The sequence below is a fragment of the Oenanthe melanoleuca genome, chromosome Z (genome assembly GCF_029582105.1).
Source record: "Oenanthe melanoleuca isolate GR-GAL-2019-014 chromosome Z, OMel1.0, whole genome shotgun sequence".
In the NCBI taxonomy this organism is placed as follows: Eukaryota; Metazoa; Chordata; class Aves; order Passeriformes; family Muscicapidae; genus Oenanthe; species Oenanthe melanoleuca.
Window position 1 is genome coordinate 32,872,137 of NC_079362.1, and position 16,219 is coordinate 32,888,355.

Sequence of the window (16,219 nt, forward strand, 5' to 3'; positions counted from 1 at the left end):
TATGGTTTTGTTAGAAATTAACTAAAATGAATGTAACTGATCCTAGGTTTAACAGATACACCAAAGACACCATACAGTCTGAATTCCTAATGGAGAGAATAAAACCGAAAAAATCATATGGTTCAAATACTATGTACATCAGGATCAATATGCATTTACAATTACAGGCAAAGCTAAGAGGTAACATCAGTGAAAGTCTCTGTAATGTCCCAAGCCATTAAAGCCTTGGATGGACACACATTTACGAAAAAAGCAAAGGTTTTCTCCCCTTGCTGGTGTCCTCAAAACTAAGGGCAATCAAAATTAATAATAATAATAAAAAATATAATAATAATAAAAATAATAAAAAAATATAATAATACTAATAATACTAATAATACTAATAATACTAATAATAATAATAATAATAGTAGTAATAATGGTATTAGAAGCCAAATAATTGGACACAGACAAAAAATTACCTGGGAAAATGTAGAAAACTCAGTACTTTTTTTCTTGTAAAGAGCATATGGTCAAAGATGAATAATATAGAGATATTGAAATGGGTTCCAGCCTCAACATGAAGTCTTCAACTTTATCAATACTCTGAATGTACTGTTTAATTTTTAGAAATTCAAAGAAAGTATCAGTCATTAGAAAAAATTTTAAACACATATAAAGCCAACACCTGAAGTACTACAACCGTGAAAACAACAATTCCAGATAGCAATATTTAGTCATTCTGCTGTTCCTGAGAATTAAATTCCTTTCTCTTAGCAATACACTGGAAGACACTAGCTTCATGGGTAGTTATAAGCATTTAGCATTCCTGTCAGCAGCTGAATATCCGAAACCCAACCTTCTAGCCAGTTCTGGTACTGTTTTCGTTCACCAGTGCTCAGAGTGAGAATCACTGTATTTTTTCAATATACAACACGAATACAAAATCAATGGTTTTTTCTCCAGAAAGAAAATGCCAGCTACTTAAGAATTTCTTCCTAACTTACATGAAGTACTGAAAGGGTTCACCCTTTTAAAGCCTAAAGAGTACCACTCTTATTTTCAAGGGACTGGACAAACTTTAAGGTTTCCACCTTTTAAAAACCCCAACTTAAGCACACAAGTGAAAATTAAAAAGTTGTGCTGCCCCTTGTGGTACAAAAGGTTACAACCTGCATACTGCATCTTATTTATATATTCTGAAGATCATACATAACACTACTTTTAAAACGCATCTGACATGTTTTAGTGTGAAATGTCTTCTTAAAGGATTTTGTTCCAGGTTTGTTCCATTTTAAATGAATTTGCTTGACATTAACTATCTCATCTGTAGTCTACATGCCACACAGCAACTTCAAAACTTAAGACATTCTATTTAAACAGCTCAGTTGTTTCCAAGACTGAAGAGAAGAAAATATATGCCATTTGATACTTAGCAATGAAGAAATGCCAATTGTTTCTTACTTTAATAGATTCATTTCTTAATGCAGACTACAGTCTAGTTTGAGAGGTTGTTTGAGAACTCCTGCTGTTTCTATGAGCATTTTACCAGAAAACCAAATCATAGGATGGTCATTTTTGTTTACTTTTCCTCATGTTTACTAAAGCAAACTGAGAAAACCAACAATAAAGATGCCTGCAACACAGAACCTACTTCATCACCCTTGCAGCCTACGAGTACTGCACAGAAAATTCACACACTATGCCCTTGAAATAATCAAAAACACTCTGTTCCCTCACACAGCCTGTGTGCAACATGGCTGAACATGGAGGATCTTCTTACAGCAAAGCAATCAGAAGTGGAAGAAGTAAAGAGACTAAAAAGAACTCGTAGGACTAAAGTTGCAAGCAGAGACGTTGTGGACTTGGAAATGGAAAAAAACCCCAAAAAACAAAAAACCAAACAAAACAAAAACAAACAAAAAAAAAACCAAAAAAACAAAAACATAAAAAAAATAGGAGGAAAGGGATGGAACTGGGCCTACAAAAGGCTTTGTTTTCTTCATTGCACTCCTTCTTCTTCTCTGGAGTAGAAATAGACACCTGAATCTGCTCACCTCTCTGCTGTCAACAATCTTCATGAAGCCCACTATCACAATGCCTGATACTTAGAATCACAGAACCATCAAGGTTGGAAAAGACCTTTACAGTCATCAGATCCAACTGTTCACCCAGCAGTACTACGGTAATGCCTTAACAACTAAGCCCGATTGCCCAGTGCCAGATCTGGATTCATCCTGGGTATCTGGTTCCCCTATCCCCCTGGGCAAACTATTCCAATTCCTAATTACCCTAATTTTTTTTTCCAGTACCTAATCTGAATCTTCCCTGTCTCAGCAGCAGGCCATTTCTTCTTGTCCTCTTACTGCACGCATGTTGGAAGAGACTCCCTTCAGGCAGCTTTAGAGTGATGAGGTCCCCCCTGAGCCTCCTCAAAAATAAACAAATCCAGCTCCCTCAGCCATTCTGGACCTTTGAAGCTTTGTTGCACTCCTCTGGACACAAACCAGCACCTCAATGTCCTTTTTAAAGTGAAGAGACAACCAAACACAGTACCCGAGGCACAGCCTCAGCAGCGCTGAGGACACGGGGACAGCCATTTTCCTGTTGTAAAAACAAGGAATCCAACAGCACAGCTTGTTTCAGCCTTGAACCATGAGCATATGCCAGCCTGCTGCAAAAAGTTTTTTTCCATTTCTGCTTTCACATATCAGGTTGTGTAAGTTACACACACAACAGTGTCAGTCATCTTGGGCATCAGGAACAAGTGATTAGTAAGCACTTGCAAAACATGCCCAACTCTGTGCAGGAATCATGCAAGATTTCTGATCAAGTCAATCTGGATTTCCAATTTAATACTATCTCACGTGTCTCTTATCACTCAAGTAATATAATTTAATTTGACCATCAAAACTATCACAACACAAAAACCTGCTGAAATACTGTAAAAGTACATTAAAAATAAACAGATGGCAATGGAGCACAGAAGTTTGTAGTGTGGCAGTACAGGAACTGGCACCAGACATGATTTTATTTAACAACTCCATTAATCTGGAAAATGGCAAACAGCATGTGAACTCTATTAGCAGAAAAATACTTCAACTGAGAAAGCTACCAACAGCCCCAGGACAAGAAAATAACAGTAACAGCACTAAGCTACATCCTCTATCTAGCAAAATCAGTGGCTAAGTTTCTCACTCAATAGGAAAGGACCATGATCCTGAGTTTGTTTCAGGATGAGACAACAGAAATACACTGTTCAGGAAAGCACCAACTAAAAGATAATTGGGCCAGGGGAAAGTGTATCATGTACAATTGAGTTTTATCGGTGTAAGAGATATGAAGAAAACCAAAATACTAAAAAGAAATTAAACAAAATATCTGGTACTTCTCTGTTGACCCCTAAAAAGTTAAGAGACAGTATGCTTAGAAAATAAACCTTAGTGTATTTTGGACTGCTGCTATTTAAGAGTGGCATAAAAAAAGAGACACAAGGTGAATAAGACACATGCCCCATCAGGCTTGGAAGACTATGGAGTAATACAGACCAGTTGAACAGAGAAGTAAACATGCTTGAAGAATGATTTTTCTATGAACCACTGTTCCAGGTAGATAAGAAAAAAAGCCCCACAGCATCTGGCAGAGGCAAAGAGAAGCTTAGCCGAAATTAACTTTTTAGGTACGCCTTAGACATAACTCTGGTATAAAAAATACACACTCAGCTTTACCTCCTTTTGCATTATCAAACTCACTCCTGATCCTTTTGAACATTACCCAAACAGGCAAACATGGCAAGCTTTTCTCACACTGTGGGATGGGGAAAAGGCATGATTTATCACAGGTAACAATGCAGAAAGTAGGCAATACTGGCTGGGAAACCAAAGAGCTGGAAGTGAAATTAATCTTTCCTTAACACTGTAAGAAGTCCAGTAACTTGTAACAATATTCAAGTCTCTCTGAACACAACACAGAAGGGAAATAGGAGGTTAAAATCAATCCATTTATTCATTTAAGTGGTCGCAGTATTATATGCTGGGCTTTCTCAAAGCTTTTTTCTTACTCTGAACATAAACAGACTGCCTTGGGGACTTTTCCTCCCACTCTCTGTTACACAGAACTACTTCTCAGGTTGATAACATGCCTCCAGAAACTAGAATTGCTTATGATAGGCAGGCTATACCACAAGACCACTGTGGGAAATAGAGTAATCTAAAGCAAGAAAGGTTTCATGTCTGCTTCTATCAGGCTTTGAGTTGGTGCCATTCCTCCCTTCTCTTCTTTCCAATTCTTCATGGCAGAGACTTCTTTCCTCATTCAAACAATCACAGAACAGTCTTGGTTCAAAGGGGCCTTAAATATCACCTAGATCCAACATTCCTGTTCTGCGTAGAGACACCTTTCACTACACCAAGTTGCTCCAAGCCCCACCTAAACCGGCCTTAAACACTTCCAGAGATGGGGCATCCACAGCTACTCTCGGCAACCTGTTCTAGTGCCCCATCATATTCTAAAGAATTTTTTAAAACATCTAATCTAAACTCATCCTCTTTCAGTTTGAAGCCGTTCTACCTTGCAAATAGTCCCGCCCTAGCTCTCTTACAGGCTCCCTTCAGGTACTGGAAAGCCACATTTAGGGTACCCCTAAAGCCTTCCCTTTTCCGTGCTGAACAATTCCAGTTCTGTCAGCGTTTTGTCATAGGAGGAAACTCCATCCCCCTAATCAACCTGGCGGCCTCCTCTGAACTCAGTCCAGCAGTTCTGTGTCCTTCCTGTGCTGGGACACCAGAGCTGGATGCAGGGTTCCAGATGGGGTCTCTCAGAGCAGAGCAGAGGGGCAGAATCCCCTCCCTCCCCTGCTGCCCACGCTGCTTTGGATGCAGCCCAGGATACAACTGGCTTTCTGGACTCTCAGATCGTGTCCAGCCTCTCATCCACCAGCACCCTCAAGCTCTTCTCAGCAGGACTCCTTATATGTCGCTCCTACGTTCCCTGTATTGGCAGCACAACCATTTGTCAGCCTTACCTTTCCCCTCGTTTTTCTCATCAGGAAGAGTTCCACTGCACTTTATTACCTATAGTTTTGTTTTTCTTGTCCCCTTAAACTGTACAAGCATAAAGAACCAAAGATAACCAAAGTATTATGTTCTGTGTCATTTCCCCAATAGTCCTGATGATCTCACACATGTATACAACTAACTTTAAGAATAATTTAATAACCACTCTGTTTGAAAATAACAATTATGTCACCTAATTTTTCTAAAGAGCTTCCGATCAATCACTAAACACTAAACCCCATCACTAATTTGTAGATCACAGCTCAAAAGTCTTCAGTACTTAAGTATTTTTAATGTAATTAGCTCATTTTCTTAAACAAGACTCAGATGCTTTACTTTATTTGCTGGACCACAGAATAAACCAGGTATCAATAATGCAGCATTTTATCAAAACAGATAAAACATACCTCACTTCATGATTTAAGAAAAAAGGTGAGGGATGGGCAAACACCCTTCAGGTCTCACTACTTACTATAAGCTCAGCTGCCATGCTACAGTTACAAAATGCATGAAACAGTATTTTAAGGATAAAAAAACATTAAGTGTAACAACCAGATCTGACAGATCTTCATTGAAAATTTTTAAAACAATCTATTGGGGAAAAAAAAAAAAATCTGTAATACAAAGATACTACTGAGGAAAACCTAGATTATGAAGCAGGGGAATGTGGACATATGGGAGGTATTTTAGCTGTTTTACCTCAATTTCTGCCTCTTGAAGCACAAGATTTCCTTTATATTCTCAGACAAACTTATATGCTCTGTTCTTTACTGCCCACTGCTTGAAATCCACACAGAAAGGTGGTTTTCATCCACTAAACAGCCGAGCTTTTTCAAGTTCTCAAACATTTACAAGCAAAATCACTCATCCTCAAACTTGTATCTTCTGCAATTAATACCTTCTTTAAACATGTACATTGTTTTATAAGACTGCCTCACTGCACCCTGTGTTGGACTCTAAAGTTTGATGTGATGTCCACTGCAAATATAAAAAATAGCAAGTCTCCTAGTCTACACATCACTGTTAACTAAGGTTGGGTATGAGCCTGATATCCCTTCCATTTCTTCCTTCAATTATCACCCTGAAGTACTTCAGTCTTGGCTAAATAAATGTACTCTGGCATGCAATTCCCAACAGTCCATTCCTTCACTTTCTGGTCATTTTCCTTTAATTCTTAAAGCTTCTAGGAACAAATATTAACTGAGTTTTGAGGCATAGTAAGAATGAGACCTCTCAGTATCTGGCTCCAATACTTAAGAGCTGGATAATATTCTAACAAACTATTAGGTAACCTAAAACCTATTAATATCCTCCATTTATACTTATTTTTTTAATGTGATGAGTTAAACTTGAGAGTTTGTATCTTGCAGATTCTCTGCTTCTAAACAAATTTCAGACAGCAATCTGCAACAGCACAAAAACATTACCAAGAGCAACCTCTACTAGCACAAATTTGACTAATATAGCCATTATTTAATTAACTACACTATAAAGACAAGCTTATATTCTAATGAATTTTTACTTGTATATCTTCATTTACAAAGCAATTCTACAAAAAAATCTCAAGCTGTTTTCTCTGCTCACTGCAAATGTCTTTCAGAATAAGGAACACTATGTTGTCAGATCCTGTTTGCCATTTCACATGCCTTATGGCAAACATCCTTGGGAAAGATACCTGTAGAAGATACCTGAATTCCTTCTGAATTCAGGAAGGCAAATAGGCTTTCATTTGTCTTTGGAATTTTCTAAACCTGAAGCTAACCAAGGGATAAGAGAGCTGGAAAATGTGTCTGACCATCTTCTGGGTCAAGACACTGTGCAGTTTCTACTCCATCTTCTTAAACCTGCAAGGTACCTAATTAATGCAATTAACAGGTCATGGTTAACAGCAGAAGTAACTGACTTCCATCTGCAAAGAGATCAAACAACACTGACATTCTCATCTTATCAGGACAGTACAAACGGTAGGAGCAAACAGGTATGGAATTAAGATCACTTGAACTATCTTAGGCACATCTAGACCGAAAAAAGCTTAGTTATTACACAAAAAGCTCTGAATTCTCTACAGCTTACTTTTGTGAAGCTTAGATGTCTTTCTTCAAGGGCATGCTTGAAATCTCTTTCCCAAACTTACCTCCTTTCCCACAACTAGTCCAAAGTGTCTACTTCGGTCACGGAAAAAAGTAATACTAGCAATAATTCAGAGGCTGATATTAGTGGCCTTATTTACTCTCAAGAAGTAAAGACAGAGGAAACTTTAGAAGCTGCAGTGGCACTATTATGTCAGTCCAGATGTGACTTGTTTGAGCACTATTAGTCTAGGTAAAGTTGCTCTCACAGGATCCACTTCATCAGTGGATCATAAGCTACTTCTCACTACAGAGATTTTCCACTTGCAAAGATAACCCACACATCAACTTGCATGCTGAAATACATGTAACAGCTGTACACTAAACACTATTTGTGTTAGGCACATCTTAGTATTCTTCTACATTAAAAGCATATGCAAATATGCAATAATTCAAACATTTGCTTTGTTGAGTAGAAGTGATGTGATGGTATTCTGACCAGAGATGCCTTTGTGCCCAAACCATTGATTCCTTCAGAGTTAATTTAATTCTATTATGAAAGAAAGTCCTGCTGACAGGGGTTTATAATCAATCAGTTTGAAATTAATTTCAGGTGAACAACAATTTCTGAGTATGTACAGCTAAGACACACACACAAAGGTAAATGTACAAAAATATATTTCCAGTAAAACTGAATGTTAATTCTTACAAGAATCATTTATTTAGAGATAAAGAAAGACGTTACCGACAATCACACAAGAGGTCCTTATATGACTATATACTAAGCATTTGTGACCTTGAAAATCATGTATGATCTATTGCTGCTGGAGCTAGGATATTTGAGATACCTATCAAGTACCCAGAGTATCACCTGTTTAACAGCTCACAGCACTGCTTTCCAACCAGGCATCTCCAGCACGCCGCTATTCATCTGCTAAGTAATTCCAATGTTGTTCTAGGCACACACCCAGGTGTTTATTTCCAGAAGCTGCCATGAAGTTCCTCCCATACCATAAAGTATCTGGAAAGCAATGCTACTGGTCTAAAAACTGGTCTGGAAACTTGTTTAAAATTACAATCCTACTACCAATATTGTTAATTTTATTAATTTATGCTGAATTCTATACTGTTTTACATAGATTTCACCTCATCCTTTCAAATTTTTAGAGTAAATACAGTCCCATAAAAGGAGCCATTAGAAATCACCTTCAGACAAGAATACTGGCTGCTTTAGTATTAATAAGCTAATAGTAAACAGCATTTACACAAGGAATCAGCTGATATTGAAGAGTTTTGTAAACAACGACTCTGCTGAAGAAATAATTACAGAATACAACAGCCATAATCTAAGTAAAACTTTCACTACTAAAGGCACCTCATCTCATCTGCCAACAAACAAAACCAAACCACAAATCTGTCCGTGTATCTGGCTGCCTAAAACTTTCTAGCAATAGCTTTTTTCTGAAATAAGCAAGGGCAAGTTGTGCACCAAGAAACACCAGAGCTCTGCTTTTCCAAGAGGCTTACAGAGGCAGGCATTAAATTTCTATTACACTTAGACCCAACAGGTGTCTACAGCTTCCCAAGGGGCTGTTGAAAATCCCACCCCAGAGCACTCAAAGGAGAAAAGCAGGAGAGAGAGCACAGCAAGGGGACGAGAGAATAGTGACAATAAAGTAAGAGGGTAAAGGATAAGAGATCAAAGACAAAGAAAGAAAGCAAAGATAATTTATCCTACCAGAGACAGCACCTCTTGTCAGTCAAGACAAGAAACATTGCCTCCCAAAAAGAATCTGGCACCAGGAAGTGGCAGAAGGGGAAAGACCAAATCTGACCTGAGGTAAGAAAAAAAAAATGCAGTTATAATTTTTTTTAAACTCTGTCTCCTGTTTCATCTTACTTTTGCAGTACTTTTTAAAAAAATAAAAAACTTTAATTAATATTTTTCTTCATCTGGATTTCATCAGTGGTGACACTGGGATGATACAAATCAAATGCAGAACAGGATCAATAGTATTTTGTTAAAAATGGGAAATTAAAGACAAATTTTAAGTAATATGAGGATGTAATGCGAAATGATAGCTGCAAACAATATACGCTAGTAAAATGTCCTGATGAGTAAAAAATTTGGAAGAATGGACTTAAATCTATAAAACTCACTGTAATGAGTACAAGACCACTAACTTCTGTAGAAGACTTTGCTGACTGCCTATTGGCAAGACAAAATCTATACCTGATATCCCATGTGCACATGGGAGAAACATCACAGTCTCTTGTGTCAGGTTCCAAGTTTATTGCAATAAGAAAGTTGTACTCAAATCGCCAACTGAAAATGGGGTAACTTTTAGAGACAGTCTCCTAGAAGTTCCAAATAAAGCAATAACAACAGAAAGAGCTAACACAAAAAAATTCACTGCAGTATGACAAATGAGCAATAAAAAGAATGCTCATAAAAAGCAAATCATAGACTATGCCTAAAATTTTTTACAAATATTTAAACATTCAAATAGAAGAAAATTAAAATTCCATCAAGTAAATCCATCCATCCCTCCCCCTATCAATTTATTCAAACTACATTCTCAGAAAAAATGTGGCAGGTAGGGTGGAATCATTTTTTTCTAACATGTTAGAGGCTTCAGTGATGACTTAAAAATTAATTCCAAACTAGAACAAATAAGTTCAAGCGGTAGATATAAAGCCATTACTGGTGCACACCTCTGATACCCAAATCCAAGGCTTCTGTGATGCTGCCTCACAATGTTTGCTTGGCACAGATCTCACTTCTAAACTTAGTAAATGACAATAAACCACATAAAACTCTACAAGTAGATATGAACTGAAGCATTGGGTTTAAACATATTTTCTGAAATAGTGAAACTAATAAGCTTGTCTCTATGCCTCACACTGAATTCCAAACGCACTTACTTTACTGTGTCAAAATGCTACGCTGAGAAAAAAATGTGGATAACCATCAGGAGTAGATATACAGAAAACTGTTGGAGTAAGTTCAAACCAGACACTCAAGTGATGCTCAAGGGAAAGGGAGCTAAGATTTAAGATGCTTGAGAGCCACATTTGAATCGGAAGTAGTTAAAATATCTGGCGCAGAAAGTTTAAGACAAAATTCAATGCTTTTACTGTTAAATCTGGATATGAGGTAGCTTCAAGGACAATTAGTAAAAAAATTCTCCACAATCTCATCACACAGTGCATGAAAAAGCAGTTCAATTATATTCCTCATTTTGAACTAACGAGATTTCTTCTTGTATTTGAAAAGTGAGATCACGGATTACCTTTCATGCAGTGATACCCTTCTTTCAGATTCTCTATCAGTCTGAGGCAAATACCTTTCCAACTTTCGTCAATGCCCCCTCACACATCCTTACATACTGAGTCACTAACAGCACTCTGCTTGAGTTTTCTGAACTGCTTGCAATATCTTAATAATGTTGTTTCTGTACAAGTGAGCAACACTTCTGCCTATAGCTAAAGTTTTGTATACCCCTTCTCCATTATGTCTCCATTTTCAGAACCTACAGCTACAAAATCCGCTCATCTGTTGTAAATCCTGCAGAGGGGAAGAACACATTACACGTGGAGGATTTAGCCCAAATGATTCCAGGAACAAAACCCATGAAAGCTCACTACCTTATTCACATTAAAATATGCGTTTCCCTAGCATCAATTCATGGTCAGAATCTATCCAATGTCATCTAACACAATTATATTCCTTTCTTAAAAAATATCACCTTACTCAGTGCACCAGCACATGTGATCAAACAAACAAGAAAGTCCCTATTTATTTTGTCCTCCTTGGTCAGCCTGAGCTCTTAGTTATCTCACAGTTCAAAGAAATTTGCACTGGCTATGAATTTTCTCACTGCCTTCCCTCTGCAAGCACTTATCTACAGCATTTCAGTTCATTCAAGTATCAATGAATTAACTTTAACAACACTTCTAAGCAAGGTCTTGCTCCTCTTGAAATAGAGGGAAACCACAGCTTGTAAAGAATAAAACTCTAAGTCCACTGAACTCAGTCTGAGACATCAAAGGATGGATTCTCAAGAATTCTTGGTTTTCTACAACTAACTATTTTTTCAAAGCTCATTGCTCAGTTAATGCAGTTGCAGGTGTGAATGCTCAGACCCCAAAATCCCAAACCAGGTCTTCGTAAGGAACCTGTGAATTCTTGACAAACTTACCTAGCAGTTCACATGGACTCCTGCAACACAGGACAGGACAGCTGATCCAGCTTTCCACAGCAAAACTTGACTGTCAACACCTTGGTCAGTCTTTTTTTCTGTACTGTCTCTATCTGCTCATTTGCTGTACACTTCCAAACACTGAGCAGTGGTGTAACACAAAGAACCATCCTGCACACCCTAAAGAATGCAGGGAGGTGTGGAGTAGATAAAATTCAGCTGTTTACAAAGTAAAGATACTCAAAGTTCAATTATTGCTGTCTCTGCAACCTGCCTCTGGTACATCCCAATTCTTGAGTAACATTCTTCAAATTTGCTGCTGTGTCCAGAAGTTTTCTTAAATGTAATAACACTTTTTGTATCAGTCACTGTTTTGGTCTTGTATTCAACAACAACAGAAGTAATATAATAATGAAAATACACAATGAACAATGACACCAACTCTCCCTCAAATGCTATCAGTAATGTAAACATGAAAAAGTATTTGAAAAACCTTCTTCCTTTTATTTAACATGTATGAATTTTATTTGTCCAATACCACTCAAGCACTTTTCATGGCTCTATAAATTTACCCTGAATCCCTTCTTATTCAAATCAACATTTGGAAGAGCGCTTTTTCACGATTTGTCTTCTCTCTTCACTCCCACCCAATAATGCTAGAAGTATCACAGTTCTGTTTCAGTTTTCCTGCTTAAGATATAGGCTATCAGCCTTCCAACATTGATAATTTAAATCTATTCTTCTCCCTTTTCCCATGATGGTGTCATTACTTTTCATAAAGACCTGAGAGAAAAAACGTCTCCCATTACAAACGTTTTTGGAAGACCTTGTTCAGACTGCAGGAACAGCAGCAACTTGGTTCACACAGTTTCCTAAAGCAAAGCTTTAGGAACCCTTATTTTAAAACCTAGCTTCCATAAAGCTAGTAAAGTATCTTGCCAGTTAAAATATGAATTCTGTTTCCAGCTGAAATCAAACAGGTTTAATAAAAAAGTAAATGACTGTATTCAAACATTTCCAATCATATTAGCACTGTTCACATTTAACGTTAACATTTTTTGTGCCTAAACACTGCTCTCACTAGTCAAGTTGTCACATTAACATTTTATTTTCAGATACTGCACTACATCTGTAACTAGATGCATTAATATGCTACCATAGAGTAAAACTAAGAAGAGTACAAAACACTTCGCATTTACAGTTAGGAAATGATTTGGCAGACTCAAATACTAGTGCAAATTCAAAAAACCTCACTGTTTTATATTACACGTACAACTTAATCAGGACTTACTTCCTACAGAACAGAACTCAGTGGCAGCTACATAAGAAAGAATCTGCTATTATTCTGTATTGTGAAATAGCAAACTTCTTGTCTGGAGAAGAGGCAAGCAAAGTAAGCACTGCTGCTGGAAGGCAGCAAGTTGTAACTGGTCTACAGACAAACAATTTCATTACTACATGCCACACTTCACCAACACTGTATCTTGAGTACTTTATACAAAAAAAAAGTGAATTAGAGAAGCTTTACATGCAAAAAGTATATTAATTCTGCATTTTGTGCGGCACCTTTATAACTGACACCGTATGAAGTATTAAGTTATGCATCAACTGGCTGAACATTATTATGATGTGAGCTTGTAGCACCCTTCTGCAGCTCAAGTATGACACAGATATTGATTGCATCACTACAACAGGCAGAAATCACCCTTGCTATTAATGTTTTCAAAAAGTTTGTTTCCGATTAAGTTTTATGTTTTGTATTGTGGCCTTACAGAAAACAACATCAACCCAGACTCCCCATATTTTACTGTACAGCTAAAGGACTGGAACTCACATTACCCTTATCCTAATGGCTTTGAAGTGGCTGGTATATATTCAACTGTAACTATGACTTCAAAGACGAAGATGCATTTCTTTTTTAAGATTTATTTACTCTTCTACTACAAATAAACAAACAATTGATTTCAGTATCTCTATGCAACACATTTTTGTATACACACAAGGAAAAGGAGCACTGAAACATGGGCTTCCTCCACTAAAAGGATCTCAAAGTGAGAGAGTATTTGGATAGGTCATGTGGTCCTGACAGTCACTGCTCTCCCTTCCTAGCTGTGTTACCACCATACATTCACAATTTACTTCACGTGGGACTAAGACTAACTGCAGACCTTCGCTGATTCACAAAAAATGATGACAAATGGGGACCAGCAAAAAAAGCCAGCACTTGCATTGCTGACAGCTCTTTGAAGCTTGAAGACTACCTCCTTTAGTGAGAACAAGCAGAAAAGGACGGAACTGGGTCTGGGAGAAAGGTGCAGAGCATGAGAGGTAGAAAACTAAGTGATGCAGGTGATATGGAACTGGGAGCCCTCTGGAGATGCCAGCTGTAGGGAATCTGAACCCCGGTCAGTTAATGCTGTTGCGACCTAGTTCCACAAAACAACTTGTAAAATGGTCTTGTAATGATACTCCTGGAAGCTGCAATTCTGGATTTTTCTGCTGTCCTGGGTGATGCCTCATGCCAAATAAGAGAATCATTGCCAGACACATGTTCACAAAAAGACATAACCTGTAATAAGCAAAATACCTTTTGGTAAACTGTACAGAGCGTGAAAAAAAAATTACCTACCTGTTCCCTGTAGGGAAATAGCCAAATATTACACCATCACATATTCCTCCACAGAGGGGCTAACCCAGAGAAACACAGCATATTGCTCCTATAAAGGGAGCAACATGAAATCCAAGACCAGGGAATGACCTCATGTTGCATTCTACAAAACCAAAGGCAAAAAACAGCTAGCCTCTTAACATCAAATCACAGAACAAAAATGGTTTTGAAAAATTAGAAGAGCCTAGCATTACTAAGAGATAAATACTTAACTCTTGACAGCATTACCAAGGAAGTCTCTTGAACACTGAATAAACACATCAAAAAAAGCAAAACTAACTCTCTAACTAAATTCCAGTTAGTGTCTGTTTTCCTGGATTTGGGAGGAACAGGAATCTGGACCTCGTGTGAAATGAGAGCACAGTGAAAAGGCAGGCAGGCTATGGTGGAACTTTTTGTGAAGGGTAACAAAACTCATTTTCCAAAAAAACCCAAAACCAACTAAACAAAATACTTCAAACAATTGCTTCGTACAGATTATTACACCAAAGAAGTCAAAAAAGCCCAACGGAAAGTGTAAATCTCCATCAGATGCTTTACAGCCTATTTAAAGTCCCAAGCCTTTAGAACTCTAACTTCTCCAGCATTTATACATCCAGATACATACTTTTCCACCAGAAAACTGGTACAGCGTCCCAATTCTCTCAACAAATATCAATAAATCTTGTTCATAACTTTATGTATGGACACAAAGTTATTTTTAAAGAAAATACACAGGGAAAAAAAAATCACATAAATGTGATTAAAGCTTGCTTTTTTACTATACCATATTCTTCCAAGACAGTCACTCCCAAACTAGTGATACTGGATCAGAAATTGTCAACTGTGAATAACCTTACACAGTTCTGAAGCAAGAATCACTTTTTCTGAGTATATAGTTTCTATTAAAATCAAGCTGCCAAACCTCTTCTCCATGAAGTTAGAAAACCATCCCTCCCATACTAGTTTGTGTTATTCTATCCCTGTAACTAAAGTTGCCTAAAAGAACATATTTGCGGTGTGAAGTAAGAGGAAAATAATTGGGAAATTAAGAGACAGACTAGCTTTAAAAAAAAAAAAAAACAAAACAAGGATACAGTAGTAGATGTCATTTTTAATCTCAAAGCGTTCTCATGGTTTCAGGAATGAAGTCTACATCCAGGATCCAAAACTACCAAAACTCACACTCGCCTACCGATTAGGTAATTAATTAGACAATTACCTCTTTTTTTTCTAACTAGGTATGTCTAAATGAATCTGCTTTGGAAAGAGAATATTAAGCTCAGTTTCATTAACAGTCACTCCTTCTAAAAATATCAAAGGCAGGAAATGTAATTTCCCTATATAACAACTAAAAGGAAAATTCATGCTATAGTCTCCATAAGAAACATGCGTGAAAACCTACTTTCAATTATATTTTAACAAAAAGACAGAGTTGAAATGTCTTTTAATACATATCATGACTTCTTATAATAGTTACGTACTTGTCACTGAAAACCACTAAACAACAACATAGGATATCACTTATCACTTAAAACTTCCATAATTTTGACCTGTTCAAAAAGAAAAAAGAAAAAAAAAAAAAGAAAAAAAAAAAAAAAAAAAAAAAAAAAAAAAAAAAAAAAAGAAAAGCCTATATTCCATTATCGTACATTAAAGAGAGTACTAGGGACACATTCATGACAGCAGATACTTGCAGACTGTATAATCCTACTCCACCATCATCAACAGCAACTTTTTGATCAATGATCATTTCATTTCAGTTAAAAATTGCATCTTTAACCATAAAGAAATCCATCTCCACCCTCCCGGAAAAACATGATGGTGGGGGGGGAGGGAGGAAGTGGAGAAAAATCAGTAGTCTTACTAAGCTTTAACAAGTAAACAATAAAAAAAAAAGTTAGTGGATTCAAGGAAGACAATTATTTGATAGAGATATACATGTACTTGCACAAACAATTCTGCAAAATACTGCGACACATACCAAAACCCCATCACATATACAACGCCGCCTAAAATCAAGCTACTAACTAGAAGCCAGCAGTATGAGCCACAAATACTGAATTTTCCTATAATGTTTCCATCAAAGTGTTTTATGAGAGAAATGATAAATTAGATAAGAGAAAATGAAGACAATACTGAAGTAAGTTCCTAAAATGGCAGAAAGTTACCTTTTCAGATGACAACCCCTGATTTTACAGAATTCTAGTCCAAACACTGCACCGGCTTGTAAACAAGCATGGAAAAACCAAGCAACTTTCTCTCCTG

At 37.1% G+C, this 16,219-nt stretch overlaps 1 protein-coding gene across 1 annotated transcript in view; it reads right to left on the reverse strand.

Annotated features, from left to right (window-relative positions):
- KCMF1 (potassium channel modulatory factor 1) overlaps positions 1 to 16,219 on the reverse strand; it is a 44,615-nt gene that overhangs the window by 27,116 nt on the left and 1,280 nt on the right. The window lies entirely within an intron of this gene.